Source organism: Microcaecilia unicolor, chromosome 11, assembly GCF_901765095.1.
Source record: "Microcaecilia unicolor chromosome 11, aMicUni1.1, whole genome shotgun sequence".
Classification (NCBI taxonomy): domain Eukaryota; kingdom Metazoa; phylum Chordata; class Amphibia; order Gymnophiona; family Siphonopidae; genus Microcaecilia; species Microcaecilia unicolor.
The window spans coordinates 57,174,196-57,190,844 of NC_044041.1; the positions used below are offsets into that span (position 1 = coordinate 57,174,196).

At 49.8% G+C, this 16,649-nt stretch overlaps 1 protein-coding gene across 1 annotated transcript in view; it reads right to left on the reverse strand.

Annotated features, from left to right (window-relative positions):
- MAPK1 (mitogen-activated protein kinase 1) overlaps positions 1-16,649 on the reverse strand; it is a 132,781-nt gene that overhangs the window by 34,204 nt on the left and 81,928 nt on the right. The gene's annotated exons all lie outside the window — the stretch shown is intronic.

Genomic DNA, 16,649 nt, shown 5'->3' on the forward strand with positions numbered 1-16,649 from the left:
TTCTTGTGTATTTGCTATAGATGCAATCTTTGTGGGTAGTGATGAAGCTTACTTTCCTATGTTTTGATGCAGGAAATCATGCGATAGAATGCTGCGCTAAGCTGCAGTGCAAAGTCTGCCTTATTCGGCAGATAGACCACACAAGGTGCATCCTAGGATGCACTACACCAAGTCAGTTGCCATCATTTTTGCAAGATAGCTGTGCAGTGGCAAGAGCAAGTGGGCATTTCTCTCATCTCTCAATGATAAAGGTGTGCTGGCAGGTTCTGAGGTGTCAGCAGGGTATCGAGGGGGGGGGGGGGGGGACTTGGACCCCCAGCATATTTTTGGTTAGGGATAGGGAGGAAGGTTCAAGGGATATAGTCACCAAGGAAATCTTCAAGGTGGAAAGTGGAGATTCATGGCTCACAGCCCCCATGGCAGTTTTTTGGGGAGGGTAAAGGACACGATTTAGGGAGTCTAGCATTCCTTATGCTTTCTTTCCTGTCAGTGCAAAGTCAATCCCTGCTCCCAACACTGACATTTACTTGCAATGCAGCAAACAGCTGCATCTTTTCTCTGCAGTGTGAACCAGCGCATACACTTTTTTTTAATACAGTGGTAATTTGCATGCCATTGTTTACTGCAATATAAGTAAAAATATGTTTTAACACCAAGTTACAATGCTGTGTACTAGAGCTTAGAACAGTGTTCTAACACATGGTTTTTCCGAACTGAAGCCTAGAAAAGTGAATGCTGTCGTTGCATATGAAGATGCAACTTCAGTAAACACACATAAATCTCCTTGGCAACCAACTGCGTGACACTCTCAGCTTTCCAAAACCCTTAACACACTTAGCTTGGAGTTGACCTCTATTTCAGGCCATAATGCTGTGTAGGGCGTTACAGGCCAGTTGGATTTTGGTATGTTGTGAAGTCATGCTTCTGCCAGTCATCCAGTGACCAAAACTGGAGAAGCCAACCATCCTAGGAATCCTAGCCACTTGGGCATAATTACCTGCAGAATGGGAATATCAAAGACTACTAGGGGTAACCAGTGGGTAAAAATCTACAAAGCTGGCGTTTGAAAAAAAAAAAAATTTGTTTTTTTTAACAAAGTTGATAATAGCAATTAAACACAGCATCTTTCAAACTTTGTGACCTGGTGTTGCTTCTATCTTTGCCCTTTCAATCACATACTGAGAAATACCCATCTCCTTAGTTATTATTGCTTTTCATCATGTTCTTCCTTGTTCTTTGGAAGTTTTATATAGCAGTCTGTATAAATAGGTCATTTTTAAACTTCCAAAAATCATGTCTCAAAGACTGAAACATGACATTAGAAACAGTGGCTCTTTCCCTTTTAAACAAGCTAAGGTTTTCTTTTTCAAACATAAAACTCATTTAAAAGAAAATATATTTAATAGAACCATCTGAGAGATCAAAGAGATCAATTGGTCCTAATGGGCTGGCTCAGTGGCTCCCGGGGACATGGGGTGGATTTCAAGATCAACTCTTTCTTCTGCTTCCTTTTTCAGCTGGGGATGTTGGAGGCAGATTTTACAGCCCCTTTGCTGGGAGTGGGAGAAGCTAAGTCATTGCACAATAGCAACAGCTAATGGCTGGATTTAGGGACCATGAACGTAGGGTTCCAAAAGCAGCCCTAGTTCTAAGGGCTGTTGCTGCAATAACTGGACCAGCGAGATCACATAGCTCTAGTGCAGTGGCGTCTCTAGATATTTGGGGTCACAACTTTTAAATTAGCATCTTCTATACATAAAAAAACCCTCCTCTCTCTAGCCTGTTTAAACTACCCGGTAAAATCATCATTATATAATTGATAGCATCATTCAACAAACTCTTCTATGTGGTTGTGAAGTTTGGTTTCTCTGCAAGACTGGTCAGAATCTCAATATAAACCCTGAAGCTCCAGTTCTTTTTTTTTTTTTATATCTTTATACCAATAACAAAATGTAGAGCACAACATTAATACAAACAATGGCTACGCTGTCATAGACAACAATAGGAAACTTCAGAATGACATCAGACTAAGCAGCCAAAGACGGTCACTGTAGTGCTAAACAGGAGCCGCTGGCGTTGTTTTGTAATAAGGACAGAAGCTCTAATTCTTAATAACAAACTCTATATTCCCTAACAATGAAGCTATCCCCTTACATAAAAAAAATATTTAAATTATGACAATCAACTCAGGAACCGCATACGCTCCTTCCACTGCCAGACACTTTGGGTTTTTGTGTGGTGACTACTCAGTGCTTCTCAACTCAGTCCTTTTGGCACACCCAGCCAGTTGGGTTTTTGGGATATCTACAAGGAAGATGCATGAGATAAGTCTGATTACCAAGGAGACATTTTATGAAACTCTCTCTCTCATGCATTATTCATTATGGATATCCCGAAAATCCGACTCGCTGGGTGTGCCAGCACTGCTCTACCAGAAGTGGAGACCCCACTAATCATAAGCATTTCTATTTTTCAAACAGGCCAGATGCTTTGAAAAATAACACAAAACCCTGCAAAAAAGGCACTCAAAACCTATACAGGAAACTTACAAAACCATAATAGCCTTAACACACCTAATGAAGAAAGGCCCTAGAGCACCAAAATAACCTACTACTGGAAACTGGAACAAGATGGACTGTTACAGATTCCTATACAGACACCACATGCCAGCAGAATCACCTCAGTTGCAGAACATGATTCTCATCTGATGCAAAATAGGGAACAGCAAAAAAGCATGCAGACAAAACTGAAAGCAGAGATACCAGACTCTGTATGTCGTGCAACACCAGAGAAACAGAAATGCATGTCCTGCTGTACAGTGCAAACTAAAGCAGACAGATGTATACTCTCAACACCAACATAATTCAATCACTAAACTAAAAATAAAATCATTTTTCCTGCCTTTGTTGTCTGGTGATTTTATTATTCTAATCATCTTCTTTTCAATCTCTTGTTTTGCTTTCCTCTGTCTGTACTCTGTTTCCAGGGCCTCCTTTCCATGTGTTATTTCTTTTCTCACCACCTTTCTTCACCTCCTGCCCCATGTCCATTTGGCATTGATCTTTCACATTCAGCTTTCTTCAATTTTTCTGCCTCCTTCTCAAATCTATCTAGCTTTCCCCTTCCCTTCATGTGCAGCATATTTCCCATCTTCCCTTCATATATAGCCTTTCATCCTCTCCCTTCCATTCATGCACATTTCCCCCTCTCTCTTCCCTGCCCTCCTATCCAAGTACATTCCTCCCATTCCCCCCTTCTCCCTTCCGTTCATGTACAGACTGATAAACGGTTGTTTCATAAAGTCAGCTTGCGTATCGAATTCATCAAGATCTGTACATAATCTGCATAGTCTCAAAAATTGTGAGTATGGAAGATTTGTCTTAAGACTTCTATTGCTTGAATATTTAGTAAGGGACACTATCTTGTTTTTTGTGTTTTTTTACCAAATGTTCTATATGGTATGGTTTACGTAGTTCACAAAGTTCCTTTTATGATCACTTTACCGCCCTTTTTATGTGTGTGCAATTCCCCTTGAGGTATGACTTTCACTATTGTATGCACTTCACTTATAGGTGTTTCCATAGAACGAGTGACTTTCTGTAGTTCACGTTTAGTTTGGTTTTAAAACCACATTGTACTTGTCTTACATTGACAGTTTCATATTAGGTTCACATCCCTTAGGGTATTCTTGTTTTTAGAGGTGCATTCCTTTTAGAATGTTTAGAGTTCATTTATGGTAAAATTATGTATAATCATACCTGATAATTTTCTTTCCATTAATCATAGCTGATCAATCCATAGACTGGTGGGTTGTGTCCATCTACCAGCAGGTGGAGATAGAGAGCAAACTTTTGCCTCCCTATATGTGGTCATGTGCTGCCGGAAACTCCTCAGTATGTCGATATCAAAGCTCCATCTGCAGGACTCAGCACTTAGAGAATTACACCCACAAAGGGACACTCTGCCCAGCTCACCACCGCCGAAACGGGGGAGGGGAATTAACCCAGCTCATCCCCACACAAGTGGGGGAGGGGAATTAACCCAGCTCATCCCCACACAAGTGGGGGAGGGGAATCCGTCCAGCTCATCCCCGTGGAGCGGGGAAGGGACACCACACCCGCCGATGCGGGGGGATCTGGCTTATCCTGCAACCGCGGGAGGAGCTGACTGACCCTAGCACCGCCGAAGCGGGAGGGGTACAAAACTGCCCTACAACCGCACGAAGCGGGAGGGAGTGCCGGCAGAATTTATGTCTCAATCCAGCCCCGTGAAACGGAGGGGAGAGGAATGCAGCAGCTCACTGTAACACAAACTCGTCTCAACTCTTGAAGAATCCAAGTGAAAAAACTTGAACCCGAAGTCTTCCTGAAGTAACTGAAGACTAAACTTGAACCTGAAATGCAACCAGAATAGAAACCATACAGGTATCTGCGCGGGGCTATGGATTGATCAGCTATGATTAATGGAAAGAAAATTATCAGGTATGATTATACATAATTTTACCTTCCATATCATCAAGCTGATCAATCCATAGACTGGTGGGATGTACCGAAGCAGTACTCACCCAGGGCGGGACATAGGAATCCCTGAACTCAACACTGAAGCTCCACACCGGGCCTCCGCCCGTGCCACCACAGTCAAGCGGTAATGCTTGGAGAATGTATGGGCCGATGCCCAAGTTGCCGCCTTGCATATCTCTTCCAAGGAGACGGACCCGGCCTCTGCCATCGAGGCCGCCTGAGCTCTAGTGGAGTGAGCCTTCAGCTGGATAGGCGGCACCTTCCCCGCGGCCACATAAGCCGCGGCAATGACTTCCTTGACCCATCTTGCCACTGGAGGCTTAGCAGCCTGCAGACCCTTACGAGGACCTGCCAACAGGACAAACAGATGATCCGATTTCCGGAAATCATTGGTCACTTCCAAGTATCTGATGATGACTCGTCTCACATCCAGATATTTAAGAGCAGAGTACTCCTCTGGGTAGTCCTCCCTACGAAAGGAAGGGAGACAGAGCTGCTGATTCACATGGAAGCGAGAAACAATCTTGGGCAGGAAGGAAGGCACTGTGCGAATAGTCACTCCTGCCTCAGTGAACTGCAGAAAAGACTCTCGACATGAGAGTGCCTGGAGCTCGGAAACTCTTCTGGCTGAAGTGATAGCCACCAAAAAGACTGCTTTCAACGTCAGGTCTTTCAGAGATGCCCTCAACAAGGGTTCAAAAGGCAGCTTCTGTAATGCTCTGAGCACCAGGTTAAAATTCCACGCAGGCACCATTGAGTGCAGAGGAGGGCGCAGGTGCTTAACTCCCTTGAGAAAACGCACCACATCTGGCTACGAAGCCAGGGAAGCACCCTTCAGGCGGCCCCTGAAGCAAGCCAGGGCCGCTACCTGGATTTAAAGGGAACTGAGCGACAGGCCTTTCTCCAGACCTTCTTGCAGGAATGCCAACACTGAAGAAATTGGAGCAGTGAATGAAGAAAATGAGCCTGCTTCGCCACGCTGCAAAGGTACGCCAAACCCTGGCGTAAGCAGTAAAAGTAGAGCGCTTCCTCGCTCTCAGCATAGTGGCGATGACCTTGTCTGAGAAGTCCTTCTTCCTCAGACGCTGCCGCTCAATAGCCAGGCCGTAAGCCCAAAGGGGGAGGGATCCTCCATCACCACGGGACCCTGATGTAACAGACCCTGCTCCACTGGCAGCCCCACCAGGATTATCCGGCCCGGATGCTTTGCCAATCGGTCTAGCACCCTGCCCAACATGGGCCAGGGCGGGAACACATAGAGAAGCTCTTGTGTTGGCCACTGTTAGAGGAGAGCATCTACTCCCAGAGATCGAGGGTCCCGTCCTCTGCTGAAAAAGCGCGGCACTTGGCAACTGGCCGATGACGCCAATAGATCTAGGCTCGGCTGGCCCCAGCGCTTCGTGATATCCAAGAACGCCTGAACCGATAACTGCCACTCTCCGGGATCCAAGGTATGGCGACTGAGAAGTCCGCCTTGACATTCATGACTCCGGCAATGGGCTGCTGACAGCTGCTCCAGGCTCGCTACCGCCCACTGGCATAGATTCATGGCTGCCTTGGCTAGAGGGGCGCTCTTGGTACCTCCCTGGCGGTTGACATAGACCACAGCCGTGGCATTGTCCAACAGGGCCCGTACTGGCTTCAACGCCAGTACCGGGATGAACTCCAAAAACGCCAACCGAATGGCTCTGAGTTCCAGGAGGTTGATAGACCACTTTGCCTCTGCAGGAGACCAGAGCCCCTGCGCTGTCCTTCCCAAGAAGTGGGCTCCCCAGCCCGACAAAGAGGCGTCCGTCGTGACGACAATCCACTCCGGGATCACCAGAGGCATTCCTGCAGACAACTTGTCTGTCTGCGTCCACCAGCTCAGCGCCTTGCGCACTGCTGGGTCCAAGGGAAGGCGCACAGCATAATCCTCCGACATCGGAGTCCAGCGCAGCAGCAGAGATTGTCGAAGTGGTCTCATATGAGCCCTGGCCCAGGGCACTACATCCATCGTGGCCGACATAGAGCCCAACAGCTGCACATAGTCCCAAGTCCGAATAGGAGAGGCTACTAGGAACTAGTCCACCTGAGCCTGAAGCTTGACAATCCAATTGTCTGGCAGGAACACTCTGCCCACTTGGGTGTCGAATCGAACTCCCAGATGCTCCAGGGACTGAGTCGGGCGCAGCTGGCTTTTCTCCCAGTTGATGATCCACCTCAGGGAGCTCGAAAGAGCAACCACCCGGTTCACAGCTTTGCCGCACTCTGCATAAGAGGGGCTTGGATCAATCAGTCGTCCAGATAAGAATGGACTTGAACTCCTTCCTTCCACAGGAAGGCCGCGATGACCACCATTACTTTGGAAAAGGTCCGCGGAGCAGTAGCCAACCCGAACGGGAGGGCTCTGAACTGGAAGTGTCGGCCAGTACTGCAAAACGCAAAAAGCGTTGATGAGGAGGCCAGATGGGAATATGCAAGTACGCGTCCTTGAAGTCCAAGGATGCCAGGAACTCTCCTGCCTTCACTGCCGCTATAACAGAGCGGAGGGTCTCCATGCGAAAGTGCCGAACTTTCAAGGCCCAATGGACCCCTTGAGGTCGAGGATAGGCCGTACAGAACCTCCTTTCTTTGGAATCACAAAGAAAAAGGAGTAACGTCCCTTGCCAGGCTGATTCTCTGGCACCGGAACGACCGCCCCCAGGCGGAACAGATTGTCCAAGGTCTGCTGCACTGCCACAGCTTTGACCGGAGACTTGCAGGGAGAGAGTACAAACCCGTCTTTTAAGGGTCGGCAGAACTCTAGCTTGTAGCCGTCTCTGATGACTTCCAGCACTCAAGCGTCTGAAGTTATTGTGGTCCACTCGCCCATAAACGAGGACAGCCGTCCTCCAATCTGCACTGAGGCGTGGACCAAGGCCCCGTCATTGGGTACGAGACCCTGGGGGAGGACCGGAGGGAGCACCTCCGGGACGGCGGTCTCTGCGAAAGGAATGCTGCTTGGGGGAGAAGTTCCTCTTGAAGGAAGAGAGGGCAGAGGAGCCCGACCTGCCCAGGCGGTACCGACGGGCTTCCTGCAACCGTCCTCTGGAGGTACCAGGGCGAGTACTAGCCCGAGCCCTGACCTCTGGTAATTTCTTGCCCTTAGACGTGCCGAGATCGGTCACGATTTTGTCCAGCTCGACCCCAAAGAGCAGCTTGCCTTTAAAAGGCAATCTAGCCAGGCGGGATTTAGAGGCATGGTCAGCAGACCAATGTTTCAGCCAAAGCCACCGCCGCGCAGAGATTGTCTGAGCCATGCCTTTAGCTGAGGCTCTCAAGACATCATACAGCAAGTCTGCCAAATAGGCTAAGCCCGATTCCAGGGCCGGCCAAACAGCCCTCAAGGAATGATCCGAGGGGGAAGCCCGCTGCACCATAGTCAGGCACGCCCTGGCCACATAGGAGCCGCAAACTGAGGCCTGCAAACTTAAAGCAGCCGCCTCAAAGGACGACCTTAAGGCCGCCTCCAATCCTCTGTCTTGGGCGTCCTTTAGGGCCGTGCCACCTTCCACTGGTAACGCCGTTTTCTTAGTCACCGCAGTGATTAAAGAATCCACGGTAGGCCACAGAAAGGCCTCACGTTCACCTTCAGGCAAAGGATAGCGGCGGGACATAGCCCTAGCCACTTTAAGGCTCGCTTCCGGGACATCCCATTGAGCCGAAATTAAGGAGAGCATGGCATCATGCATGTGGAAGGTTCTAGGCGGGCGCTTCGTCCCCAGCATAATGGCAGAGCCAACAGGGGCTGAGGGAGAGACGTCCTCCGGAGAGGAAATCTTCAAAATGCCCATGGCCTGCACTAACAGGTTGGGCAAATCCTCTGAGCTAAAGAGCCGCTGCAGAGGGGTCATCCGCTCCATCCGAGCGGGGATCCGTCTCCTCCAAGGAATCCGCAAAGGACCGTTGGGAGACCTCAGACACGCTGCCCTCATGTACATCGGAGGAGACAAAGTCCTCCAAGGCCTGGGAATCAACCCGAGGGCGTTTACCTCTGGGAACCTCAACCTCTTTACCAGACGAGGGAGCAGGGGCAGCGTTTTGCATGAGGAAAGCCAGATGCAGCAGCAAAACAAACTCGGGGGAGAAACCCCCCAGACTGTGCACTTCCGCAGCCTGGGCAACAGCCCTAGACGCACCCTCAACCGGCGCTCGCAAGAGCGGGGGAGAGACATGCTGCGCATCCAAAATGGCGTCTGGCGCGACACTCCGCGAAGGAGCCGCGCGGGAAGAACGGCGCTTAACTTTAGCCGCTTTGTGCCGTCGCCCAAATTAAGGGCGTTCATGGCATTAATGTCTCCAACCTCAAGGGCGGCCCAGATGGCGGAGGCGAGGAGCGGGGGATGGGCGTTTATGGCGGGAAAAACCGCCACGCCGGAGGAAGGACCGGGACATTCATCGGTCACGAAACTGTCACCCAACAAGGGCGAATCAGGCTGTAAGACCCCCGCATCCCCTCTAGAAGCGCTCAAGCGGTCCGGGGAGCGACCCTTTGCGCCCTCGCCCTCCGACGCCATATGCCACGAGGAGAAGAATCGGGGAACCCCCTGCCCGCTATAAAAAGGTAAAAATTACCTGCTGTCCGCTCCGAGCTGTAACGAACTGGTGTCCCAGTGAGTAGCTGCAATGAACGTTTAAATAAACGTCGAAATAAACGCCTTTAAGGACGTTTAAAAATTTTTTTTTTTTTTTTTAAACGGAGCCAGCGGGAGGGGGGAGAAAAGGAGGGACCTGGTACCACCAGGTTTGCACTTGCTCAAAAGAGCCCTCAACCCCAGGCACTCAACAAAACCTAAAAATTAGGCTTGGAGGCCTAGCCAGAGCTGCTGCTGTGTGTGACCACCACCTGCTGAGATAGAGAACATACTGAGGAGTTTCCGGCAGCACATGACCACATATAGGGAGGCAAAAGTTTGCTCTCTATCTCCACCTGCTGGTAGATGGACACAACCCACCAGTCTATGGATTGATCAGCTTGATGATATGGAATTTGTTCTTTCATGCTTATGCTTTTATGTCTCTAAGTCACATGACTAAGACATCTTTTATTGAGCACCATTAAGGTGTTTATGTCACAGCCATTGGATTAACATGTTTATATCTTCTCAGATTCCTTGATACTACTACATTTTGCTCTGTTTAATATTTTTATATTTTTTTCTGTTTTAATATGTTTTGTTACCTATCTTTTTAAATATACGGTCAATAGTTTTCTTTTCTGCATGAAAGGTGTTTCGCATACAGTTAAACAGCATTTCTCACTGGTGTATCATACTCATGATGTGCTTCTCCGTATTTCACCCTCTTTGTTACATTATATAGAAATCTTTGCTATTACTATGATCCTCAGTATATTATGCTTCTTTTTGATCTGTACTATACAACGCATAGGCGTAGTTTGACTGTTTCATTTGGGGGGGCAAAGAGTGGGCGGAGCATATTAGCATATCATTTGCATATATAAATATGCAAATGAATATGCTAATATGGAGGAAGGAAATGAAATTTACAGGCAAAATATCACAGATGCATATTTCAAAAAGCTGACACATTTCAATTAATAAATTATGAATAAAATACTTTTATTTACCTTTGTTGTCTGATCATTTAGTTTTTCTATTCGCTTTGATCCCAGTGTCTTCTGTTTTATGCAGTGTCTTCTTTCCAGTAGGCTTCCCTCTGCTCCCCACCCTCCCAGTCCCATCCATCTCTTGCTCCTTCCCTCTGCTCCCCAACCCTCCCAGTTCCATCCATCTTCTGTTCCTTCCCTCTGCTCACCATCCCTCCGTCCCATCCATCTTCTGCTCCTTCCCTCTGCCGTGCCTGACCTCTCCCAATCCCATCCATCTCCTGGTCCATCCCTCTGCTCCCCACCCCTCCCAGTCCCATTCATCTCCTGCTCCTTCCCACCCCTCCCAGTCCCATCCATCTCCTGCTCCTTCCCTCTGCTTCCCACCCCTCCCAGTCCCATCCATCTCTTGCTCCTTCCCTCTGCTTCCCACCCCTCCCAGTCCCATTCATCTCCTGCTCCTTCCCTCTGCTTCCCACCCCTCCCAGTCCCATCCATCTCTTGCTCCTACCCTCTGCTTCCCACCCCTCCCAGTCCCATTCATCTCCTGCTCCTTCCCTCTGCTTCCCACCCCTCCCAGTCCCATCCATCTCTTGCTCCTACCCTCTGCTTCCCACCCCTCCCAGTCCCATTCATCTCCTGCTCCTTCCCTCTGCTTCCCACCCCTCCCAGGCCCATTCATTTCTTGCTCCTTCCCTCTGCTTCCCACCCCTCCCAGTCCCATCCATCTTCTACTGCCCCCCCCCCCCGCGAGGTCCAAGATCGTGACTCCGTTTACCCCCTCTCTTCCTCCCTCCGGCGCAGGCAACAGTCTTCAGCTTTTTCAGCGTTCCTGGCAGCGGTAGCGATGTACACGCTGCCTTCGGTCTGCCCCGGAAGCCTTCTCTTCAAGTTCCTGTTCCCACCTATGCGGGAACAGGAACTTGAAGAGAAGGCTTTGGGGCAGAGCCGAAGGCAGCGTGTACAACGCTACCGCTGCCAGGAACGCTGGAAGACTGCTGCCTGCGCCGGAGGGAGGGAGGAAGAGAGAGGGGTAGACGGACACGCTCCTCTCGGTCCGCTTGGCTTCCCTGCCCTCTCTGTCTGCGTCCCGCCTTCCTCTGACGTCATTTCCTTTCGGGCGGGACGCAGACAGAGAGGGCAGGGAAGCCAAGCGGACCGAGAGGAGCGCATGCCTGCCTGCATGTGGTTTTTTGTTTTTTTTTTTTAAACTAATGGCGCGGCGGCGCCTCGCGTCGTTTGGGGGGGCATTGACCCCCCTCGCCCCCCCCCCAGTCTACGCCTATGTATACAACGTTTGTGTTTACGTATTCATTCCCATGTTCTTTTAGTGCAGTTACTTAATCACATTACACCCTATTAGACCATTGTGTAAATTTCTGGTATTGGTATGTATTCTCTTATTTTTTCATCATATTTATTTATGTAATTTTATATGATAATTGATACTTTAATATATAGGGGTTTTTTTTAGATTTTGATTTGTAAACTTTGGAAGTTTCATTTGATTTTACTATTTCATGTATGTAATGTAAGTATAATGTTAGTTTTATTTTTGATTTTTTGTGGACTCCTGAGGCAGGTCATACAGCAAAAACACAGCTATTTACCTATCAATAAATTCTGCACTGCACCATCATTTTGGGGCTTTTTTTGGTCACCGTTGCTGTGTGTGTGTTGCTTCTGCTTTACACAAAGGTTGTTTTTCCTCTTTTTGCAGTACAGAGCGATAAAAACCGCTTCTGCTTCTCTTGCACAGCTAGGGAATGATTTTGAAAGATTTTAATCAGAGCACCCTCATAAATCAAGTATCTCTTTGAGATCTGTATCCACGCAGTATTTCTATTTTATGCAAGTAGTTATGGATTTTTATGATAACTACTCGCAGTCTCTGGCAGCCATCTTGGAATTAGCCAAGTCTGTGTGCCTGCTCTATGCTAAGTGGACCGAAGCTGTCTGAGAGAGCAAATTTTTTGCGAAACCAGTGCTCCAGTAATGTTGCTAGATTCTGTTTAGGTATTTGCTCAGCTAATTCAACTATGCAAAGGTTGTTCCTTCGCAATCTATTCTCCAAGTTGTCTAATTTCTCTGCTTGTTCTCGAACTATGTGCTGCAGTTCTATCAATTCTGGGCCCCAATGTGCTGAGACGTCTTCTAAGTTTCAGACCCTTTGCTCTAAAGCAGACGTCCTGTTAGTGATCTCAGTTAGTATAATCTCTAATTTAGTAAATTGTCCTGTTAGTGAATCAAAGCGGGGCTCCTGCGCCTTTGCAACCGCAGTGGTTATCTGGCCCAATTGGTATTCTGCAAACTCTATGTCCGACTGCAGACCCGCGTCTGCTATCTTGTGCTCTGCACATTTTTATTTCTATTTTTGTGCCTCTTTTTGAAGTTGTCGTCGGCATTGGCACCATGTACTGTTCCATGGAATGTTCCCACATATTTTGAGCCGAATCTGGAAGAATTAGGGAGCTGAATGAGGTGATTCTGGCTCGCAGAAGAGGGGGGGGGGACCCAGAAGCAACTCTTCTGCACAGCTACCGCTCCCAAGGCATCACATGATCTCCCCCGGGAGTACTTATTTATAATATAGCTCATTATGAAACATGACTGAACCCATCTTAATACTCTCACTTTTATAGCATAACTTCTAATCTATCAGACATATGCTTAACTCAGTATCTAAATTATGAATATATGTAAACATATACTGCAGTCTATTTGCACAGGAATTACTAGTCATAATTTCTGGCTAGTCTGGTCACTCTAAACAATCTTGTTTTGGCTTAGAGGGTATGATACATACCTGTAGCAGTTGTTCTCCGAGGACAGCAGGCTGATTGTTCTCACGACTGGGTGACGTCCGCGGCAGCCCCCACCAACCGGAAAGAAGCTTCGCGGGACGGTCGGCACGCAGGGCACGCCCACCGCGCATGCGCGGCCGTCTTCCCGCCCGTGCGCGATCGCTCCCGCCAGTTGAATGACTAGCAAAAAGATGAAACACACAACTCCAAAGGGGAGGAGGGAGGGTAGGTGAGAACAATCAGCCTGCTGTCCTCGGAGAACAACTGCTACAGGTATGTATCATACCCTTTCTCCGAGGACAAGCAGGCTGCTTGTTCTCACGACTGGGGTATCCCTAGCTCTCAGGCTCACTCAAAACAAGAACCCAGGTCAATTGAACCTCGCAACGGCGAGGGTACAACAGAAATTGACCTACGAAGAACAACTAACTGAGAGTGCAGCCTGACCAGAATAAATTCGGGTCCTGGAGGGTGGAGTTGGATTTACACCCCAAACAGATTCTGCAGCACCGACTGCCCGAACCGACTGTCGCGTCGGGTATCCTGCTGGAGGCAGTAATGAGATGTGAATGTGTGGACAGATGACCACGTTGCAGCCTTGCAGATCTCTTCAATAGTGGCTGACTTCAAGTGGGCCACCGACGCTGCCATGGCTCTGACACTATGAGCCGTGACATGACCCTCAAGAGTCAGCCCAGCCTGGGCGTAAGTGAAGGAAATGCAATCTGCTAGCCAATTGGAGATGGTGGGTTTCCCGACAGCGACCCCTAGCCTGTTAGGGTCGAAAGAAATAAACAATTGGGCGGACTGTCTGTTGGGCTGTGTCCGCTCCAGATAGAAGGCCAATGCTCTCTTGCAGTCCAATGTGTGCAACTGACGTTCAGCAGGGCGGGTATGCGGCCTGGGGAAGAATGTTGGCAAGACAATTGACTGGTTAAGATGGAACTCCGACACCACCTTCGGCAGGAACTTTGGGTGGGTGCGGAGCACTACTCTGTTGTGATGAAATTTGGTATATGGAGCATGAGCTACTAGGGCTTGAAGCTCACTGACCCTACGAGATGAAGTAACTGCCACCAAGAAAATGACCTTCCAGGTCAAGTACTTCAGATGGCAGGTATTCAGTGGCTCAAAAGGAGGTTTCATCAGCTGGGTGAGGACGACGTTGAGATCCCATGACACAGTAGGAGGCTTGATAGGGGGCTTTGACAAAAGCAAGCCTCTCATGAATCGAACGACTAAAGGCTCTCCAGAGATGGCTTTACCCTCCACACGATAATGGTAAGCACTAATCGCACTAAGGTGATTCCTTACTGAGTTGGTTTTGAGGCCAGACTCTGATAAGTGCAGAAGGTATTCAAGCAGGTTCTGTGCAGGGCAAGAGCGAGGTTCTAGGGCCTTGCTCTCACACCAAACGACAAACCTCCTCCACTTGAAAAAGTAACTCTTTTTAGTGGAATCCTTCCTAGAGGCAAGCAAGACCCGGGAGACACCCTCAGACAGACCCAACGCAGCGAAGTCTACGCCCTCAACATCCAGGCCGTGAGAGCCAGGGATTGAAGGTTGGGGTGCAGCAACGCTCCGTCGTTCTGCGAAATGAGAGTCGGAAAACACTCCAATCTCCACGGTTCTTCTGAGGACAACTCCAGAAGAAGAGGGAACCAGATCTGACGGGGCCAAAAGGGCGCTATCAGAATCATGGTGCCACGGTCTTGCTTGAGCTTCAGTAAGGTCTTCCCCACCAAAGGTATGGGAGGATAAGCATACAGGAGGCCGGTCCCCCAATGAAGGAGAAAGGCATCTGACGCTAGCCTGCCGTGTGTCTGAAGTCTGGAACAGAACAGAGGCAGCTTGTGGTTGGTCTGAGAGGCGAAAAGATCCACCGAGGGGGTGCCCCACTCTCGGAAGATCTTGCGTACCACTCTGGAATGGAGCGACCACTCGTGCGGTTGCATGACTCTGCTCAGTCTGTCGGCCAGACTGTTGTTTACGCCTGCCAGGTATGTGGCTTGGAGAAGCATGCCGAACCGGCACGCCCAACGCCACATCCCGACGGCTTCCTGACACAGGGGGCGAGATCCGGTGCCCCCCTGCTTGTTGACGTAATACATTGCAACCTGATTGTCTGTCCGAATTTGGATAATTTGGTAGGACAGCCGATCTCTGAAAGCCTTCAGTGCGTTCCAGATCGCTCGGAGCTCCAGGAGGTTGATCTGTAGATCCTTTTCCTGGAGGGACCACAGACCCTGGGTGTGAAGCCCATCGACGTGAGCTCCCCACCCCAGGCGAGATGCATCCGTCGTCAGCACTTTCGAAGGCTGCGGAATTTGGAATGGACGTCCCAGGGTCAAATTGGTCCGGATGGTCCACCAGAGCAGTGAAGTGCGGCAACTGGTGGAGAGGCGGATGACATCTTCTAGATTCCCGGTGGCTTGGAACCACTGGGAAGCTAGGGTCCATTGAGCAGATCTCATGCGAAGACGAGCCATGGGAGTCACATGAACTGTGGAGGCCATATGACCCAGAAGTCTCAACATCTGCCGAGCTGTGACCTGCTGAGACGCTCTGGTCTGCGAAGCCAGGGCCAGGAGATTGGTGGCCCGCGCTTCGGGAAGGTAGGCCTGAGCCGTCTGGGTATTCAGCAGCGCTCCTATGAATTCCAGAGACTGGGATGGCTGGAGATGGGACTTTGGGAATTTATCACAAACCCCAGCAGCTCCAGAAGTTGAATAGTGCACTGCATGGACCGGAGGGCTCCTGCCTCCGAGGTGTTCTTGACCAGCCAATCGTCGAGATATGGGAACACGTGCACTCCCAGCCTGCGCAGGTACGCCGCCACCACCACGAGGCACTTTGTAAACACTCGTGGGGCGGAGGCGAGCCCAAAGGGCAGCACACAATACTGAAAGTGCCGTGCGCCCAGGCGGAATCTGAGATACTGTCTGTGAGCTGGCAGTATCGGGATGTGAGTATATGCATCCTTTAAATCCAGGGAACATAGCCAATCGTTTTTCTGAATCATTGGCAGAAGGGTGCCCAAGGAAAGCATCCTGAACTTTTCTTTGACCAGGAATTTGTTCAGGCCTCTCAGGTCTAGGATGGGACGCATCCCCCCTGTTTTCTTTTCCACAAGGAAGTACCTGGAATAGAATCCCTGCCCTTCCTGCCCGGGTGGTACGGGCTCGACCGCATTGGCGCTGAGAAGGGCGGAGAGTTCCTCTGCAAGTACCTGCTTGTGATGGGAGCTGAAGGATTGAGCTCCCGGAGGACAATTTGGAGGCAGAGAGGCCAAATTCAGGGCGTATCCGCACCGCACTATTTGGAGAACCCACTGGTCGGAGGTTATGAGAGGCCACCTTTGGTGGAAAAATTTTAACCTCCCCCCGACCGGCAGATCGTCCGGTACGGACACTTTGAGGGCGGCTATGTTCCCGTGGATCCAGTCAAAAGCCCGTCCCCGGCTTTTGCTGTGGAGGCGCAGGGGGCTGCTTAGGCGCACGCTGTTGACGGGAACGAGCGCGCTGGGGCTGTCCCTGTGCCTGACGAGGCCTTCGGGCCGGCTGGTTGTACCTACGCTTTGCAAAAGAATAGGGTGCAGCCTGCCGGGCCCGGGAAAAACGTCCACCTGCTGAGGTGGATGCTGAAGGCGCCCGGTGGGAGAGCTTGTCGAGAGCGGTTTCCCGCTGATGCAGTTGGTCCACCATCTGCTCGACCTTCTCACCAAAAATGTTATCC